Source organism: Acinonyx jubatus, chromosome F2, assembly GCF_027475565.1.
Source record: "Acinonyx jubatus isolate Ajub_Pintada_27869175 chromosome F2, VMU_Ajub_asm_v1.0, whole genome shotgun sequence".
Taxonomy (NCBI): Eukaryota; Metazoa; Chordata; class Mammalia; order Carnivora; family Felidae; genus Acinonyx; species Acinonyx jubatus.
The window spans coordinates 17,970,581-17,990,737 of record NC_069394.1 but is presented as its reverse complement, the minus strand read 5'-3'; the positions used below and the strand labels follow the sequence as shown (position 1 = coordinate 17,990,737).

Genomic DNA, 20,157 nt, shown 5'->3' with positions numbered 1-20,157 from the left:
AAAGAAAAAAACAGTGTGGTTTCTCACAAGCAAATGATTTCATGGCACTGACTGCCCAAACAACTTAGCCAATGGGTGTACAGGGGAGGGATAGAGCTGTATTTCTTTCTCTTTCTGGTTTAAGCTGTCTTAATAAATATCTAATTATTTAATAGATGGACTACTATATGTAGGGTTCACAAACTCCAATAGGATAGAAGTTCACACAGGAAGTTGATAAGTCTGCCCACATCCTTTTACTTAGAGATCATTTTTTAAGAGGCCATTTCATGTGTTGTTCTCTAAATTCCATAAATATTTTGACATAAACCTCCTTGTCAGTGCCTCGGTATTGGCAAAGGATTTCTCAATTTCCACCGCTTTCTCCTATTTTCTACTCTCTCTTATTGTTCTTTGGCATTCCTTATAAAAGCACACAGAGGAAAATGAAAAATATATGGTATTCATATTTTATTTTATTTTGTTTTTAAATATTTTATTTATTTTTGAGAGACAGTGCAAGTTAGGGAAGGGCAGAGAGAGGGAGACAGGGGGTCTGAAGCGGCTCTGCGCGGACAGCAGCAAGCATCAGAGCCTGATGCGGGGTTCGAACTAACGAACTTTGAGATCATGACCTGAACCAAAGTTGGATGTTCAACTGACTGAGCCACCCAGGCGCCCCTATGGGATTCATATTTTAAAGTTCCAAGACTTTTCTGGAACAAGCAGGCCAGACCTTATGCATTTACATGAGTGTTGTTTCCCAAATTAGTCCTTCTAGAAAGCATTTTACATATTTTCACAGTATTGTTCTGATAAAGATATTTTTGTGACTTCTAATGGCACTGATTTCAGTCAGATTTTAAGCAACTCCAAAATACCAGTGATTTCATTAGTATGCCTTATTTTCTTTTCAAAACACTGCATTACTTTGTTAATAACACATATTCATTCACGACACGAAAGTGTGGATAACTTTTGCCTGTTTTCAAAATAATATTCACCTACAAAGAGAATTATTTTTCAAAGTTTTTAAAGGAAGTTCCTAAAAGATGTTGAGCAATCACAGTATTATTAGAATAAACCTTCAGTCTCCCAAAGGAACTATTCTGAATATGATCTCTTGCTTATGGTTCATGTGTCACCATACAAAATTTAGACTCACCTCCAAGTAACTTCAAGGTACAAGATACTCTGCAGATAATCTTCTTATTTGCAACTCGATACTGTCTTCTGACAAAACCTATGAAAAGTATATGACACAGAGAATGGAACCATAATATTTCATATACTGTTACCACATAATTTCTACACAGCTCATAACAGCAGAACTTGCTAGACTGTGAGGTCTTACATCAAGACTGAGTTCACCTCAATCTACCTGCAAATCCTCTCCTGCCTGGCTCTGTGAAGATGGCCTATATGTACCTCTACCCACTCTATTTCCACCCAAGCAAGAGCTTATTTTTGTATATTTCTTGTTCAGTTCAGTTCAAAATCCATTGCCTGAGCGCTCACTCTGCCAACTGGGACTCCAAACATGAATGTGATACTGTCCTTGAGCTCATGGAGCTTAAAGTTAGTTAAGGAGCCAGACACTTAAAGGGTTCATTTTAATTTCTCATCGTATTATGGTGGAGGGAGGCAGTGGTTTTTGTGAGAGGAGGTTATTTACTCACCAAATACTGATTATACATGCTCTATGGGGCAAGTACTGATAACATGAGATGTCTGGATGGAGTTTAGCTCCTAGTTAAGGCTTACAGAGAAGTGGGACATGTAACAGATCTTAGTCACCAAGGAGAAAAGAACTCATATGATTCCCCAGAGTTTTCTCAGTTTGGATTGATGTACATTTTACAAAAAGCCTTGTGTCTCTGAAAATTGCTGTTTCTCCTGGTCCAAAGTTCTTGTGAACAGTTTAAACTGCCAAGTAATTCCATATTGTATTCATTGGATACTGACCTCTTTTGCTCTGCCTGTTCTTTTTCCCCTCATCCTGCTGCACATGGTTCTATTTTGCTCATTTACATACCTGAATCCTACGCTCATCTAGTGCACAAAGATTCTTACAAGTGAGCTTTGACTTTTGTGGACCTTTGACCTTTATAGACTACATGCGTCAGCATACAAATGGCATTCTGTGTATGGGGAAGGAATATTAAAATTGTTTTCTGGCTGTTTGGCTATGAGTGTATCCCTCACAACCCAGAGATACAAATGGTCCTGTCTACATATGGTTTTGCTTTCAAGAAGCACAATTTACATGGGGTGCCTGGGTGGCTCAGTTGGTTGAGCATCTGATTCTTGATTTCAGCTCAGCTCATGACCCCAGGGTCGTAGGATTGAGCCCCATGTCGGGCTCTGCTCTGAGCATGGAACCTGCTTAAGATTCTCTCTCTCTTCTCCCTCCGCCCCTCTACCCTGCTTACACGCACTTTCTCTCTCTCTCTTTCTCTCTCTCTCTCAAATAAAAAAAAGCACAATTTATAAGCTAAAACCAAAAAAGGGCAAAAGAAATTCCAAGCACTACTTGTGTTCCTTGTGAGAAATTAAAACATATCTAATCCACAACCTCAGCAATGTTTCTCACATCTTATTTTGTTTTCCATCCACGTTGTCACCCACAACACTTAAGAGACTCTCATTTATGACCCTCCTCACAACAACTACAGTCAATATTTCTTTTCTAGTAAAAGCAACTTTTATTCTATCTCCAACTCTGGCTGCTCTCCCCTTCCCCCTACATATCATACAGATTGACATAACCTTCCATCCACTGTTTTGCTCATTTTTCAGCCTTGTTGGCTTTTACTCTGACTGCATGCATCATAAAAGAGTAACAGCTTGACTAACCAAGATTGAATCCTCTGGGTTAACGAGAGGGTTTGTGGGTTAGCAATAAGAGACCTCTCTTTTGAGGGCTAGAGTAGTCAAAAAGTTTGCAAATACTCCCATATTATTAATGTTCTTTCTTTATATGTGCATATTTATAGCTCTTACACACAATGAGATGAAACATTTTCTTAATCCAAAGTAAACTGAATCTAAGTTCTTCAAGCAAGCCATTGATTTCATGGTGGTTTTATATTAATAAACTCAGTGTAACTAGGTCTTATACTTTATTTACAGCTCCCATTGCCATAAATTGATGTCCAAAGGCTTCGAATCTTGTTTTTATTAAAATTAAAATCTGATGCTCTAGGAATGGGAGTTGTTAGATGTGGCTTTGCCCCCAACAATGCTTTCCAAATAATCTGTTGCAAATGTTGAAATAGGGTACCAGGGAGTAGTGTTCTGTAAGAATTTGGGCAGTACAGATCTGTGTCTTGAATAACAAATCAGGACAATGACATGTACCGCTGGCTCCTATAGTCTTTAAGCTTCCTGATCTTCAGAAAAGGCTCTGGCTGTGTGTCAAGTTGGAAAGAGCCAGAAGGAAGAAAAACAAGTCCTCTTGTTGACTTGAACTTTGGTTTGTTTTCTAGGAAATGTGTTGTGTTATTTCACATTTTGCTTCATTTTCTCCCCTAATTTCCAAAACAACTATACTATAGTTTAAACCATAATTTGATGATGCTCTTGTGCTTTTTTCCTTTTTATTTGTATTAACTTTGTGACCCTTAATGGCTTCTAAGATACAGAGAAAGAACTTCATCTCATGCTTGTCAAGTAGAGTTCCTAGATATACAGTGACTCCTCAGAAAATATACAAAGATGGAAAATTCTGAGGGAAGTAAACTAGAATGAATTGAGGGCTTCCTATGTTCCAGGTATTGTGGTTGTTATTTTGATGCATTATTCTTCACTGGAACCTCACAACAATGCACTGAAATCATTTTATTCTTATTTTTTAAATGAAGCTCTTGATATTCAGAGACTATTTTTATTTGTCTGATATTATACCCCTAGTAAGTAGCACATTGGGACTTTTGCATTTTTCCTGCTTTACTTTTAATTTCATAAAATACTTTGCCTATCTTCATGTATTTATTCATGAAAAATATATTTATTTTAAAATGTTGGAGCAAATAAAATAAAATAAAATAAAATGTTGGAGTCAGTTGAGTACAGATAGGAACAAATTTTTACAATTACTGCCCTCAGACCTGTTGTGTGAGTTTTCTGCTCCCTGCCTCTGATAGTCACCTGCCTCAGGTAGTCACAGCTAGTCAATCTCATCTTCAGTTTCCAATGAAACTCTGAGTTTCAAAATTTCTCCATCTCCCAGGTCAGACTGACCTTCAACTTCCACCATTGAACAGTGGGAAAAGGGAATATGGTCTGTGCTTCATCTCCCACCCATCCACTTGCTTGCTCTTCCTGTCCTCCTTCAACCCCAGGGATGCTTCTGGATTCTCCAGGTTTAGGAAAGTAAAAATGGATGGAAGGATTGTACTGGTTTTGTTCTCCCTTAACGATTCAATGCCTTCTGTGTGCCAGATGCCAAAGATTCAGATGGCGGTGAAGACTGCAAAACGGGATAGTTTGTTAGATTGTTTTATTATAAAGAAAGACCTAGTTACTATGACCTTTTATTTAGAAAAGTCTGGAGAATAAATGTGAAATGACCTGGTTGAGAAATGGATTACAGTAGTAAGAAGGGAAAGTAATAAAGGAGGATTTCAATGGAGAAGACATTCAGAGAATTAGAATTGGTGAAAACACTCAAGTGAACTAAAAAAAAAAAAAGATTTATGAAATCCATGTAAGCATACTGATACAAATAAAATGGAGAAGACATGTGAAGTCAATTCTGGGTTGACAAAAGAGATAAAGGAGATACAGACTGAAAGACCATCTGTCTTTCATTTCCCAAGTACATGTTCATTGAAATTCTCATTCACAACATATGACGATTTGATGCAGGATTCTGTAATTGCTCAGACTCTATAAAGAGTTTTGGAATCAAGAAATAATAGGCAAACTCACAATGGGGCTTGTGTGTTGAAGGGTAAGGAAGGAATATGAAGAAAAATAATGAATATGTGCTTTCCTTTAGAAAAAATATATAGTAAGGTTTACAAACCTATGGAAATTTAGTTTCTGAAGAGAGCTTCCCAATTTCCCATCACACTGAAGTTTAGGTAACTTGTCCTTTGAGAGCATCAGCATGTCAATTGCTTATTGTGTTGTGGCTTATTGTGTGGTCTACTTGCTTCTTGGAATCAGACCTGAAAACTTTTATCTCTGATCATATTTATCCAAAAATTATTCTTGAGTGGCTTCAGGTTTCACTGTAAGTGTTCACATAAGGAATGTAAGTGGTATTTTTCTAGTGATTGTAAAGAACATCATGAAAAATTAAATTTCTAAAAAACTGTTTATAACAGAGTATCTGTTTAGGTACCAGAGCCTGTGGCAGCAGAAAGGCTCACAAACTACAGTGTGAATATACTGCACTAATCTTGTTTTTTAAATTATTCAGATCTAAATATATCATAATTTTTAGATATCAAGCCTCAGCCTTTGTCCTTTAAGTTTCAATAATAATAATAATAATAATAACGATAACAATCAGAATTAGAATCCATTGACTTTTTTCTCCAGTAGTTCAAAGGACATTAGTTGCCTTAAACATGAAATGCTCATTTACAGACATTCTCTCTCTCTCTCTTTTTCTTTCTCTCTCACACCCACTCCCCCAACACACACACACACACACACACACACACACACACACTCACATAACACACTACTGTTCACATCTCTGTAACTGCTATGTAGGGACTGTCTTATCCCACAATATAATAATCTTTAGGACACTTTCTATTTTTTATTTTTCAACGTTTATTTATTTTTGGGACAGAGAGAGACAGAGCATGAACGGGGGAGGGGCAGAGAGAGAGGGAGACACAGAATCGGAAACAGGCTCCAGGCTCTGAGCCATCAGCCCAGAGCCCGACGCGGGGCTCGAACTCACGGACCGCGAGATCGTGACCTGCTGAAGGGGCTCGAACTCATGGACCGCGAGATCGTGACCTGGCTGAAGTCGGACGCTTAACCGACTGCGCCACCCTGGCGCCCCAGGACACTTTCTAAATAAGGAAGTCTTTCCAAATGCGTATATTTGAAAACAATTATACATTCTCAACACCTGGCCAGGGACAGAATTAAGTCACAATATGAGGCAGTAGGGGGTGTGTTGGTCCTGTTAAGGGAGGAAGGGGACTATATACCAAAAGAGTTGCAGAATGTAGCCAGTATGCACCAGCAGGAGTTGGGAGAGGACAACAGGAGTAGATTCTGAGGATGTTTAATCAGGGGCTGGAATGTAAGATCGAATAAGAGAGATTTTGTCAATTTGAGAATACTCTCCTGATACGCAGAATTTAACATCTTGGCAAAAATATCAGGAGATGACTCCTGATGACTCCTAGAAGAATGGAGAGAACTATATTCAGAATTGCTGTCGCAGATGATGGAAGATGGTATTGATATTCTCAAAGATGTGGACATGCCAAAGTGGACATTCCATGTAAGGCTGGAGAACTCACCAGAGGACTATGTCCCATGGGAAGACAAAGAGGATACACCATTTACCAAAATAATAAAAAATAAGAAACTGCTGAGTGGGGCACCAAAATAATTTAGAAGTTCAATGGTAGCCCTGTATTGATAATAGGTGATGCTGTTTTAGAACTGGGTTCTGTAATGCAGGGCAGTTGATAGACCCCAAAACGACAGAGGCCAGATGGTTTTGCTTATCTGTCAGAAGCCACGTAGATAATATCATATGGATAGCAGGGATGTCTGACCATGAAGAGCTATAAAAATAATTTATCGAATTTGGCATCTCCACCATAGATTGGTGGTCAACAAGATTACTACTTAATATGTACAGTCATAAGAAAACAGAGAGGGATGATCAGAATAAGGGCAATGGCCCTAATAAAAACCCAGGCCTTTTGCCCAGTTTTTGGAACTGAGCCTGTTTTTGGACTCAAAACCAAAATTTGATCGAAAGAGAAATTGGATCTATTACTACAGCAGGATTTGGCAAACTCAAGTCTTGATGTAATCCTCATTCCATTCTTTGGGAGTAGCTCTGATGTTCAGTGTTCTCCCTGGCCCTTGGTTATGCCCTCTGGGAGATTCTTACCAGCCCATTATCCCCCATGATGACATCTGAAGAAGGTGTGGGGATCACGTCCTAATTGAGGGGTATACCACTTCCAAAGTTCATTTCTAATCGGAACAAGTGTGGAGTCTGAAAGTTGATTTAAGGCTTTAAAACATTTTTATCTTTATCCTATGCTCGTTTTCGGTGGCAGTACAATTTGAAAGTTTATAATAAGTTTCCATTTGTTTACAGACAAATTCATGTGCTAATAACCACACTCATGTTATTGTTATTTTAGATTTGTTATTTTATTTGTTCTCGAATCTGCTGTCTTTTCTTCCTTCTCCTTATGATTCTTTTTCAAATTTAATGATGGCTATTTTGAAGTTCCTTGGAATAACATACTTCGGTAGAAAAACCACATGTCTAAGCTTTTCTTTATGTCCAGTTTGAATGTTAATGAGAACTTTTGTTCTAAATCCTTCATAGACCTGTATCTGGTCACTTGGTGAGGTAGCTAGAAAAATGTTCCCTCCTCCCCAAAGATGCCTATGTTCCAAAACCTACCAATATGTTATGTGACATAGCAAAAGGGACTTTGAAAGTGTGATTACATTAAGGACTTGAGATGGAGAGATTGTCCTGGATTATCCAGATGAGCCCAATGAAATCAAGGGGTCCTTATAGGAGGAGGCATCAGAATCAGGGTCAGAGAAGATTTGCCATCAGAAGCAGAAGTCAGAGTGATATGAGGACAGGAGTCAAGGGATATGGGCAGCACCTAAATGCTAGAAAATTCGGGGTCTTTTACCAAATTCTTACTTCTTAAACACTTCAGTCTGGAAATGACATATGACATTTCCATTTCCATTCAATTGGTGATACTAGTCCCATGCCATCCAGAGATCTAAAAACAGACTGAGAATTGTAGAACTGTGGCCAGAAAGAAGAGTGAATAGATTTTACTGAACATATCGAAGAAGTTCCCGTCACAGTCAGGCAAGGTCTTCTTGTGGAAGTGGTTTTCACCCTGCAATCTGAGTAGGAAACAACCGGATAAATAGGAAAGGGGCTGTTTGATTTTGAAGCACTTAATAAATGTAAATTAAATGAATGCATGGATGGAAGAGAAGACACTGGGCAGAAATGAGTGTAGCAGTTTGAGACACAGAAGATCCTCGTGGGTGAAATTAAGTGAATAAGGTAAAAAGTATTTGATGGTGAGGATTTAAAAAAGGCAGGGGCCAAATCATACCTGATTTTGTAGATGCTGTTAATTTTAAGTTAGTTATATGTGTGATGAGATTCATTGAAGGATATTAAGAGTGGGGGCGGTACCAATGGTTTGCATGATTGGAAGCTGCTTACAGTACAGTGTGAAACAATGAATGGACAGAGGTATAGTGAATACAAGACACATTTGAGATTGTCATAGTAGTTTTGGTAGGAGAAGAGGCAATGGCATTTTGATTTAAAGAAACCGAAGCGAATTTGTGATACATTTTGGAATTGGTTTGTTTCTCTCCTTGGAGTCATCCTCTCTTCCAGTTTGAAATCATATACACACACATGCACACACACACAGACACAGACACACCACAGAACTTTCTTTCTTTTCATCACTATCACTGATAAAATATTACTTAATATTTTTATTCCAAAGGAACACCTGCTGGTGGAAACATAAACGTGGAAAATGTACATTCAATTTAAACTCAGAAGGGTAGAGGGACCACAAGGAGACTGGGCACCTATTTGAGCTGACTGAATTACAATGTGTTGAGAGGAATTCCACGCCAAATGTGAGTCACAAAGACTGCCAATGACTGACCCTCTCTGTCGACTATGGGCACAGAGAAAAAAGAAAGGAGAGGTGACCTATGTGCCACATATTCATGTTAATATACTAGGTATGAGGCAAAAGTCCTATTTCCACTCTGCCTCCATTTTTAGATTGGGGAAGGCGGAAAAGGCACAAAAAGAGAAAGAACATGCCAAGAGGGGCCACTCAGGCCCTTACAGCAGATGTTCTACAACAGGGAATTATAAAGGAAACATTAGCATAAGAGGGATACAATATATGTCTCGTGATTGCAAAACCATACTGAATTCCCTGTTCGTTTAAGTCATGTTTCACATCTGGTCCATATGTGTAATTGGAAATCTCAGAATTGCGTTTTCATGAAGGAAGATAAAGATGCCAAATGCTTTACAGAGAGGATTTATTTGTTTGTGAGTAATACACATGGAAATGTGACAAAGGGAAAGCTATGCCTGGAGCTGGGATTTAGCACTACTAAGTGAGAGAAACACTTCCTTTGTAAGGAGGTATATGAGCAATTGAAAACTTTGACTCAATTTAGCATAAATTAATAAATGAAGACTGAAACAAAGCATAGATGACATAAAGTCAATCTAGACTCTTCTAGGAACCTTTATTAAGACCACACACACACACACACACACACACACACAAAACATGAGAGACAGTAAAGATTGAAAATCTAAATTACTAAAAGCACATTGCTCAAATTCAGGAGACAAATGCCTCCTTAACTCAACGCAGAACTTAATTGAATCTACATGATGCCCAAGCATCCAGATAGCCGGATAATTAGAGGTAAGGCTAGAGTAACTTGCTGAATGGTGGAATTTGTGACTTGTCATTTGGATGTTCTGACCCAATAATGAACAAACATTTTATTGCAGATGATAGTAATTTGGCTTCAACATGTTATGTAAAAAACATCAAAAAGATTACTTTGTATACAACAAATATATCCTTTTGCAGCCTAGCTTTCATCCTTACAATTGTCAACAGTTCGGACATTTTCCACTATGAACATTTTGTTATCTTCATTGTTTCCTTGCCTTGAACAGGCAGGTGAAGCAAAACCATACTCTTATTCACTGGCCATAGGGTGTTCCTTGTGAGGGTCCCAGAAGAGGCAGGGGCTCTTATAATGTGCTTCCCCCAACCAAATTTCTATGGCTCTGGCCAAACTGTTTGTTTTCACAGAGCCTCAGTTTTCTTCTCTTACGCATTAAACGCATTAGAATTAAGAACTACAACAGGAATATTTTGACTGCAAATAAGAGAAACTGAAGTAATAGAAAACTAAGCAAATACGCGTTTATTTTTCTTACATAATAAGTAGTCTGGAGATTAGCAGTCCAACACAGGGCTAGTGGTTCCATGACCCTCTCCTAGACTAAGATTTGTGCTCCACTACTCCTAGCTGTTTGCTTTCACGTCATGGTCATAATGGCAGCATTAGTTCCAAACGTCGTGTGTGCCCTCAAGGTGGCAACAGGAATGACAAATGGTGTTGCCTTCTGTGGAGGCTCCTTACATTAGGAATACATAACTTTAAAAAAGAAAACCTTATCAGGGACTTTGTCTCACTTGTATCTAACCAAAAACACGTCACATGATCGCCTCTAGCTGAAAAAGGGAATGTAAAAGCAAATACAGATGTGGGTACATTTTCATTCCCAACCCAGAGTTTCCTACTAGCAAGGGGAAAATGGGGAGTGACTAGTTCAGAGGTATCTGTTTGTCTTGTAGGGATTCCTGAGGCCCCTTTCAGATTCAAAACTCTGTGATGGAGAAAGTTAGGATAGATAAGGTTCCATGGAATTGCCAAGCTGGTGTTGGAGATCTTTGTCCAGTTCCTATGACTGTTTGGAGGGTGGCCTGTAACTGAGAAGAACCCTTTGGATCTTCCCATTTATGATTACAAAATCTAACTTCCACCAAAAAAAAAAAAAAAAAATTACGTGATTAAAAGAAGTAATTTAAAACGAGAAGTATCAGGATGACTTCTAAGTTTTTGGAAAGATTATTATATTACTTCTAGGATTCATGGGCTTTGTGAGAAAATTCCTGCACAACTTTCAATTAAATTAAGAGTCATCAAGATGTTGCCTTTTTAATATGGTAGCCAGATGTATCATTTTGGTCTGATTTTACTCATTCTTTTCCTACCTTTCTGAAAATGGATATAAATCTGGGTTTTTATTTTACCAAATTCCCTCAGTCTTCTCTGTGTGTTGTGTGTGTGTATGTGTTTGTCTGATGGCCAGAAATAAAACTCCTTTGCCACAGAATTCTGAAAGATGAGTCCACAGAAACAAAACTTAGCTAGAGATTTGGAAGGGTTCCCATATCTTACCAGCTATTCTCTTTTGCTGAATTAATAGAATGAAAGAAGCTCACATTGATACAGGGAATGTTAGGGCATTCATCCATTCACTCAACCAATATTTATAGAACATTTACTATATGCTATATGACAGGCACTATTCTAGTCTGAGGAGGTAATAGCAATGAACAACGTGGAACAAATTCTTGCCTTCATGAAGTTCTTATTTTAGTGAAGATACAGAAGTGAAAAGTAATGTATGTTTCATTCAGATAGAGCAATGGGAGAGGAAGTCATTAGGTGGGGTGGGGTGGGTGCAATTTAAGATAGGGCATTCAGCAAAGGCATTTCCTTTGAACTATGGACCAATGTTACTTTCCTCTGTTTAATCCCATTTTCTTGACTCATTCTTCAACAAAATCCTTTGTATGAGGTATCCCCCTTCAGATAATGGAGTAACTCATCATTTCCTCCATAATTCTTAGTGAATTAGGGGCAAAAAAATTGTGTGAAATTTGATACATATTGACTTTGAGGGACACTCTTAAGGAAAAAAATACAATTACAATTAGAAAATTAGATATAAATGCAAATACTTATTTATACTAGGAAAAAATAGAGCAACTTAAAAATTTTAAAAAGCTGACCAATTCCCACAACATCTCAAAATCCAGAAAAGTAACAATATTTCTATTAACCAATTGATCAATTCCTTCTATAATCATTTCCTCTAAATTGTTATGGCTACATGGTTGTAGTTAATTTGACATAACTCAACAACTTTGAAAAAAAATTCTATAAAGAAAATGAGAGAGATAATTTAGCCTTGCCTTTGGCATAAGAGATTGATTTTTTTAAATGTATATTTAGAATGCATGGGTCATGTAAGCTCTCACAAAATGTATTTTAGTTTTACTTTAAGTTATAAATTGTGCTGCACATATAAAAAATTTTATTATGAACACTAAAAGAGAAGAAGTAGAGTGGAGAGCTTTAACTTGATTAGTTAAGAATTAACTAAATCTTCTCCACACAAATTTATACACTTGATAATTTGAAGAATTTTCTACAGAATACACTTGATATCAATGCTTGATAATTTGAAGAATTTTCCACAGACTAGCTTCTGGATCAGGACATTTCCATTTCTCCTCCCATTCCTAACCCACTTCTGGTGCCTGGTGCCATGGGGCATATTAATATATGTCTATATTAACACATAACCATTATCCATATTAACATTATCTAACAGATAAACATTAGTGGTCCAACTTCTGGCCCTGCACATCTGTGTCATAATGAGCCAATCCCATACGGGACAGCCAGCAAGAAATATATCTATAAGTGATGTTTCAAAAATCACATAATTCTATTCCACCAAACCCAACTCAGTTTCCCATTAGTGATATCTCACAAATGCTGACTCCCACTCCAATGTCCCTTGATATAAGGGGAATAGAGGTAGAGGGGAAAAGCAGTAGAGGTCTACTGATCTTATGATTTTTTCACTGAGCAGAGCCTTTCTATTGTGCTTATTTCAGACAGCAGAAAGTGATATCTCCATCTCTTTGGAGAGAGAGAGAGAGAGCTCTGGAAAAACTTAATATATCTGATTTAAATCTTGTAGGGGCTCCACGTGATACATACCTGACTCACTGGCATTCCATGTCACCCTCTGGTGAAGAGATGAACATTCCATCCATATTCTCTTGCCCTGGTAATTGAATAGAAAACAACCAATATCAATAAAGCAAATTAATTTCCATTTTTTATAAATTAGAACATCTAAAGATGTTACAGATTAGAACAGCTAAAGATGTTAAAAAACAGAAATTTGAAATCAACTGGCTTAAAATTATAAAGAATTTTATTGGAACATATATCTGAAAAGTAAGGACACAAGGTGGCACAGTTTATTTGTACCAACTCCAGTTGTCAGTGACTCTCTTGGCTCTACCCTCTTTTGTATGTGGCTTCAATTTCAGCCAATATCCTTCAAGGTAGGAAAATTACAGAAGCTTCAAGTCTTACATCCCCAGATTGTCTAATCTCAGAGAAGAGAGAGCTTCTGTTAGGTCTTGTACTTATATTGTCACTGTATCCAGAGAAATATTTTGAATTAATTTTTTTAACTTAAAAAAATTTTTATTTTTGAGAGAGAGAGAGAGGACAAGCAGGGGAGGGGCAAAGAGAGAGGGAGACACAGAATCCGAAGCAGGCTCCAGGCTGTGAGCTGTCAGCCCAGAGCCTGACATGGGGCTCGAACTCACAAACCATGAGATCATGACCTGAGCCTAAGTTGGAAGCTTAACTGACTGAGCCACCCAGGTGCCCTTGAACTAATTTTCATAGGCCTGGGACAGGCTGATTCCCCCAACAGATACTTGAGGAAAGGGGGATTACAAACTCAATTCCTCAGCTGGGCCAGGCTGTTTATGTCTGAGCGTTTCCCATGTTAGCTTCACAGAAGTGACAACTGAAATAGAATCTGGAGCTGGAAACCAGCCCCTACGTTTTCATAGAACATTCCCAGGTGACAAGTACTTTCACATACACATACAACTTCCTTGAGGCAAATTTTCTATATGCAATTAAAAAGCTGAAAATTTAGATACTCTAATCTCCCATAACTATGTGGATCTCTTCATGGAAGATTTAAAATGTTTTCCGGTTATATCAGTTTGAACAATGGACTAAAAGAGAGTATGAAATGGCTTAAAAGAGGAAAGCGGAAGCAGGACATTTATGGCCAAGCCTTGGTTGTATCTCTAGCTGTCTTATCTGCACAAGTCATACAGCTTACCTTCACCATCTTAAAACAAGAAGTAAGAAACTGCACTCTGAAATCTGTAAGTTTCTAAAACTGGAGAAACACACATAACAATGTTGACTTCCTTTTTATGGGAATGTAGAGTGTGGCTGAGAAGGAAGGGAATCAGGAAATATAGGAAGGATGGTGTATAAATAAGATTTTTAAATCCTTATGTACAACTTCCATTCTCCTCCTGTTTGTGAGGCCCAGGCTGGTAGACCCCATCAGTATAGATCACCTGGCTCAGAGGTGGTTCTCAGAAAGCCTCACCCGGAGAGTTACTCTGCCTGTAGCTAAAAAATGAGAGCAAAATCGCATCCATATAGACCGCCAAGGATTAAAATACGGAGAAGGATACATCAAAATTACAAAGGTTTAGCAACTCCTCATTTCCTGCTCTCCCTAGTCTCTGGCAACACCATTCTGTTCTTTGTTTCTATGAATTTGACTGTCTTAGATACCTCATCTATGTGGACCACAGTATTTGTCTTTCAGTGACAGTCTTTTTTTTTTCACCTAGCACAATGGCCTCGAGATTCATCCATATTGTCATATTATAGGATTTCTTTCTTTGCTTTTTTAAGGCTGCATGGTATTTCACTAATATATACCACTGTGCGTATAAACAACAATTCTGTATTGTATGCTTGTACACTTAAAACTCTGTTGAGAGGGCAGATATTACATTGAGCATTCTTATAAAAATATGTTCTCAGGAAAAAAGTAACATTGTTTTAATGAGACATTATAAGCTGGATAGATGAGGAATGGTAAAGCTGAGCAAAGCTGAGTAAAGCTGAGCTTGCTCAGCTAGGCTGAGCAAATGCAGTGGCATTTTGAATGGGCATTTCAAATCCACTTAGCACCTTGGGACATGGTATTATTTTGTAAATGAGAAAAATAGAGGTGTTAGTGTAGTCAGTGCTTAATTGGAAATATTTTAATAGTTTGAATCATATTTTGTTTTTAACAGCATATCTTTCGAGAGGTGTGCAGAGGAATTTTCTACTGATTTTAATAAGGAAATTCATTTATGTTGGGTTTATAATAGGCATGCCTCCCCCCAAATACAGTAAAAAGCAATAATCATCTGTATAATTTTTAGACATTATATTAGAGAAAAACATTTGTTAAGTGATATGCACAGAGTTTAATCTTTGCTAATATTTTTGCTTATGGTAGGAATACAATAGGAAAAGATAGATGTATTTTTAAAAATTTTAACAGAGGCTTTTGCCTGCACACATTAAGCCATTTTAAAAGTGTGAAACCTGGGCTGCCTGGGTGGCTCAGTCAGTTGAGCGTCTCTTGATTTCGGCTTAAGTCAAGACTCCAGGGTCTTGGTATCAAGCCCTAAGTTGGGTCCCATACTGAGCACAGAGCCTGCTTAAGATTCTTTCTCTCTCTCCCTCTGCCCCTCTCCCTTACTCACACACACTCTCTCTCTAAGATAAACTTAAAAAATAAATAAAATTACTCCTACTTAAAAAAAAGGTAAAAGTGTGAAATCTAATCAATCACTAAATATTTTGCAATCTTCCTATGAATTACATGTTTTGCTGAATTAGGCACATTTCCCCCCAAATTTCAGTTTTTAAAATTAATTTTTAAATATTTATTTATTTATTTATTTATTGTTTATTTATTTAATATATGAAATTTATTGTCAAATTGGTTTCCATACAACATCCAGTGCTCATCCCAAAAGATGCCCTCTTCAATGAATTTTTAAATTTTAAATGGAGCCTTCGGAATCATACATTAAGAGAGAAACATCACATTTTGCTAAACTTGTACTATTAGTCATGGAGTGAAAATTTTAGATTTAGACATTTGGTTTCTACTTGTCTGGTTGGTAGGGAACTCATTCATTAGCTCCTTTCATGTTTTTTATCAGTTACCTGAACAGCTGAAAAATACGAGAATGGCAGATTTTCTTCTAATTGTAATAGACTAGAATTCAATGAGATAATTCACATATGATAGCTTGGGGTTATGTGTGTTTAAATCGGTGTTGTGGAGGATGGAGAGTTAAGTCCAGGTGTGTGAACCTCCAGGCTACTGGAGGCAAGAGGCAGTGGTAGGGAGGCTGACCTGGCAAAGTAGTGTATCTGACACATAGGGAGGAGATTATCTCTTGTTTGAAAAATTACTTATAGTAGTTAAATATTTTATATTCAGTAAATGAGTAAAAGGTATTATTTTCACAATGAAGATTAAGGGAAAAATTTAACAAAAATGTTTGAGAATTACTAAATAGTCTGTTAAAACCACTCTAGGTTAATAGGCTCAAAAATCAAATATTATTAACAAATTTCTGGTAGCTTTTCCTTGATATCACCATAAAGACATTCCTCTGTCACTTGCCTCGGCATGGAGGGTTTATTTCTTCTACATCTCTCTCCCACCATATTAGCAAGTTGCACTGGATGAAAATTGTGTCGGGCAAGAGAGTCCTTAACCTCCTAGGGAGAACAAGTGCCCACCCACAGCAGGGTGGAAAAAAAGTCAAATTGTGGAGTCAGAAAACTCTGGGTCAATATCACAAATCCACGATCACAATTTTATTGTGCTATCTTGGGTGAGTTACTGTCTACAAATTTTTAATTCAATATTAAAATAAGTTTGTTAACCAAATCAAAGGTAATTTTTTGAGGATCCATGAGAAAACTACTTGAAAAGAGGTATATGGAAGATCTATTTTCTTTGAAGCTTAAAAACGCATAATTATATTATCAGTAATAACAACAGTAATAGTATTATTACAGTAATAGAATAGCAATAAGAAGAGTAGTAATGATAATTCTTGTTCTCCATAGTTAAAGTCACCCTTGACAATGACTGTTTGGGAATGGAAAAAATCATAAGAATAAACCAGTTAATCATGAAACTATGAAGCAAATATGCAGTCTTTATTCTTGAGGTAGCCTTCAAGCAGCAAAGTAATCCATATTCTGGTACTCTGAAGTGAAATGTTAAATATCCTCTTCAAGAATATAATCTATTTCATTAATGTAAACAGAACCAGGGAGGATTACAGTTTTTTCCTAAATCTTATTTTCTTTATTATCAAATACTTGTTTTTGTTTGTTTTGGGGGAGAGGTGCGTATGCATGTGTAAGAGACAAACTCAGGGCCGGTCTTTCCTTCAAGACAGAAAAAAAAAAAAAAAAAAAAGGAATGCTGGAAGGCTCCAGGAACCAGACTGTTATGCCTCACACATATTTAAGATCAAATTGCCCACTGTTTGAGATGTGTAATGGTGGCTCCTCCAATCGACTGTAAGATCCCCAAGTACAAAGAACATGTTTGTTCTTTTTAAAAAAATTTTTTTAACGTTTATTTTTGAGACAGAGAGAGACAGAGCATGAACGGGGGAGGGGCAGAGAGAGAGGGAGACACAGAATCCGAAGCAGGCTCCAGGCTCTGAGCCGTCAGCCCAGAGCCCGATGTGGGGCTCGAACTCACAGACCGTGAGATCGTGACCTGAGCTGAAGTCGGATGCTCAACCGACTGAGCCACCCAGGCGCCCCAAGAACATGTTTGTTCTTGTTTCATTTTGTTGTTATTGTTTATAATCCCAGAATACCTGCTATTTGGCACAATGGCTGGTACTGGAAATTATATCTGTTGAATAAATAGATGTCATAATTTCAAATGAGTGAATATCCACCGGTGAATATACCTTGAGTAAATAGATGTTGCCTTCTACATTCAGACCTGGAGCAAAACCGAGTTGCTCCTGAGCTTGCGGAAGAAAGTTCTCTCATTTGGGGCTAAGAAGAAGTTGAATCTGGACCCCAACTAATAGAAATGAAAAGTGGCTTTATTACTGGGAATTAGTTTGTCTTTAGCTCACAGAACCAGCAGGGGTTGGGATGGGCCTATGAGGGTGGAGTTGGTCTTTATTTCTTAAGAATATTCGTTTGTAGTAGCAAAGTGTTCAACTAATGAATTATTCATCTGCTTTATATATGTGTATGAAAGTAGATAACTATATAGTTATATACAGTATATCTACACATAGAGTTATAGAATTAACTATGCTTCAACCAATAATCTTAAGATTAAAAAAAATACAATAGCCTTGAATTAGTAGCAATTAACTGAAGGTATCAGTTTTTAGGTGCTTTTTGGAGAGTCAGACCAATTGGAGAGATGAGTGAAATATGGGAAAAAGTTACAGAGTGTAAACATAGTTTTGAGGGGAAATATCAGAAGCTGCTCCAGGAGAGGAGCCTGGAAGGATAGAGGTTTGTATTTACTAAAGTTTAAGTATGTGTGAAAGGAAAATGTCACCTTGTTTCTAAATACAGGCTGGTGAGATCTGAGGATGCATCCATGGCATACATGGCGTTCCTAGAAAGACAGTGCCTGGCATGTAGCAGATCCTTCTATGGTGGTCATCATTGCCACTATTACTTTGTTTGTAATTACTAGTCTGATTGGTGTTATTATTTTTATGACTATTACTCTGATTCACCTTGTGTCTGGCCAGATAATACGTATAAAAGCACTTATTCAATATCCTGCACTTTTGTTGTTGTGATAGATGCTAAAGTTTGATAACACCTACAGTAAAACATGTAAATTCAGCCTTCCAGATAAGATACGTTCAGAAAAGATGTCATCAGCAAAGAAATAAAACAAATAATAAGAGAGAAGTTTATTTACTACTACATGCTAGGGATGCTCATTCTGTTTCACCTACTGCTCTTAAGTCATGACAAGTTCTGGAAAGATGCGGTCATGGGCTCCCAGAGAGAAGTCATCTTGTCTCCAGTTGAGGCTAAGACAAAAATCAGAAGATTTATCATAGTAGTTTTGCAGCCCACAGAACCTAAGGTTGAATGGACACTTATAGAGTGAGAAATGAGAGGCAGGACATGGATTTCAGGTCTTACTGTTTTGCCAAAGAAAACAAGTGTCATTTCACTTCTTCTTCTTCTTCGTGTGTGTGTGTGTGTGTGTGTGTGTCTGTGTGTGTGTCTGTTTTAACAGAGATATAAACAATTGTAAGGAAGCTGTTATTGCTGCGAAGGGATCCAGATAGTGAAAATTCATGGAAAAATGAGGCATCTTTTTCAAGGTCCATAAATTTCCAATTCCTTCCCCAAGAGTTGAGAACAAGTGTGCTTCTTCAATGTGCAGGGTGTCCTAATTAGGAAATGAGCTAACAATTTCCTTTTGAGTAGCCCTCTGTGTTGCTGACTATCTGAAGCAGAAATGTTCAGAGAGGCCAAATCTGTGCTCATGTGCAATGTGGAATGACAACACAGGAGACAATATTTTGGCCAATAAATTCAGGCCAAACCATTTTTTTGGATGAATTATGCAAAGAGAATATAAATCTTCTGTTTTCCTTATATGTCGAGCCAGCATTCCTTGAAGAGAAGTATTTTATATCTTTCTTTTAAATCATAAACTTGTCAATGGAAAGGAGGAAGGGACTCTAGAGATATAAAGCTTAATATCTTTTCTCTCAGAAGATGTAATTAAAGGCTTATTAAGTGGTTTCTCCAAAGTCTTGTTTATGCTTATTACCGTCCTAGTATAAAAGGGAAAGATGAATTGACTTTCATAAGGAATGTTTTAGGAACAGCAAAACCCAAAACTGTAAGCTTTAGTTCATGTTTCCAAATGGAAAATGTATTCTTCTCTGGTTACTGAACAGGTGCTCACCATAAATGCTTACTACAAGCTAAAGAAATTACTTATATGGAACTGGAAATGGAAAAAGTGAGCTTAAGTATAAACCTTCAACTCTGAAGTAATTAAGCGGTGGGAAAAATTTTAAAGGTAATCAAATTAGAAATTTGTATAAGCAATCTGGAGAATAGTGAGCTTCGAAATGGGAAGGGTTTACTTAAGTAGTTAGTATGTGGAAAGTACACAATTTATAAAGAGGTTAATGCAAATATCAAAAAAGGAAAAATGTGGCTTACCATAGGGTAAAGAGAAAACTGAGAGTATATTATTAATTTATTTATTCACTCACCAAATATATCTTGGCACGCATCAGTACTGAAGACTGCCCGAGGTTCTAGAAAAAAAAAATAGTGTGCCAAAATGAAGGAAAATAACATTTAGAATTAACATCTGGGGGAAAATAAGCTTTCATAGACTTCCACATCTACCCAGGACCCTGACTGTGAAAA

General features: G+C 37.3%; 1 long non-coding RNA gene across 1 annotated transcript in view; it reads right to left on the bottom strand.

Annotated features, from left to right (window-relative positions):
• Window positions 1–511: 511 nt before the first annotated feature.
• LOC113600469 (uncharacterized) overlaps window positions 512–20,157 on the bottom strand; it is a 112,607-nt gene continuing 92,961 nt past the window's right edge. Inside the window, exons 4-6 of the long non-coding RNA XR_003421458.2 lie at window positions 19,998–20,042; window positions 12,835–12,901; window positions 512–1,222 (exon numbers count right to left, since the gene is read on the bottom strand). This is a non-coding gene — a long non-coding RNA (uncharacterized LOC113600469). The remainder of the gene's footprint in view (window positions 1,223–12,834; window positions 12,902–19,997; window positions 20,043–20,157) is intronic.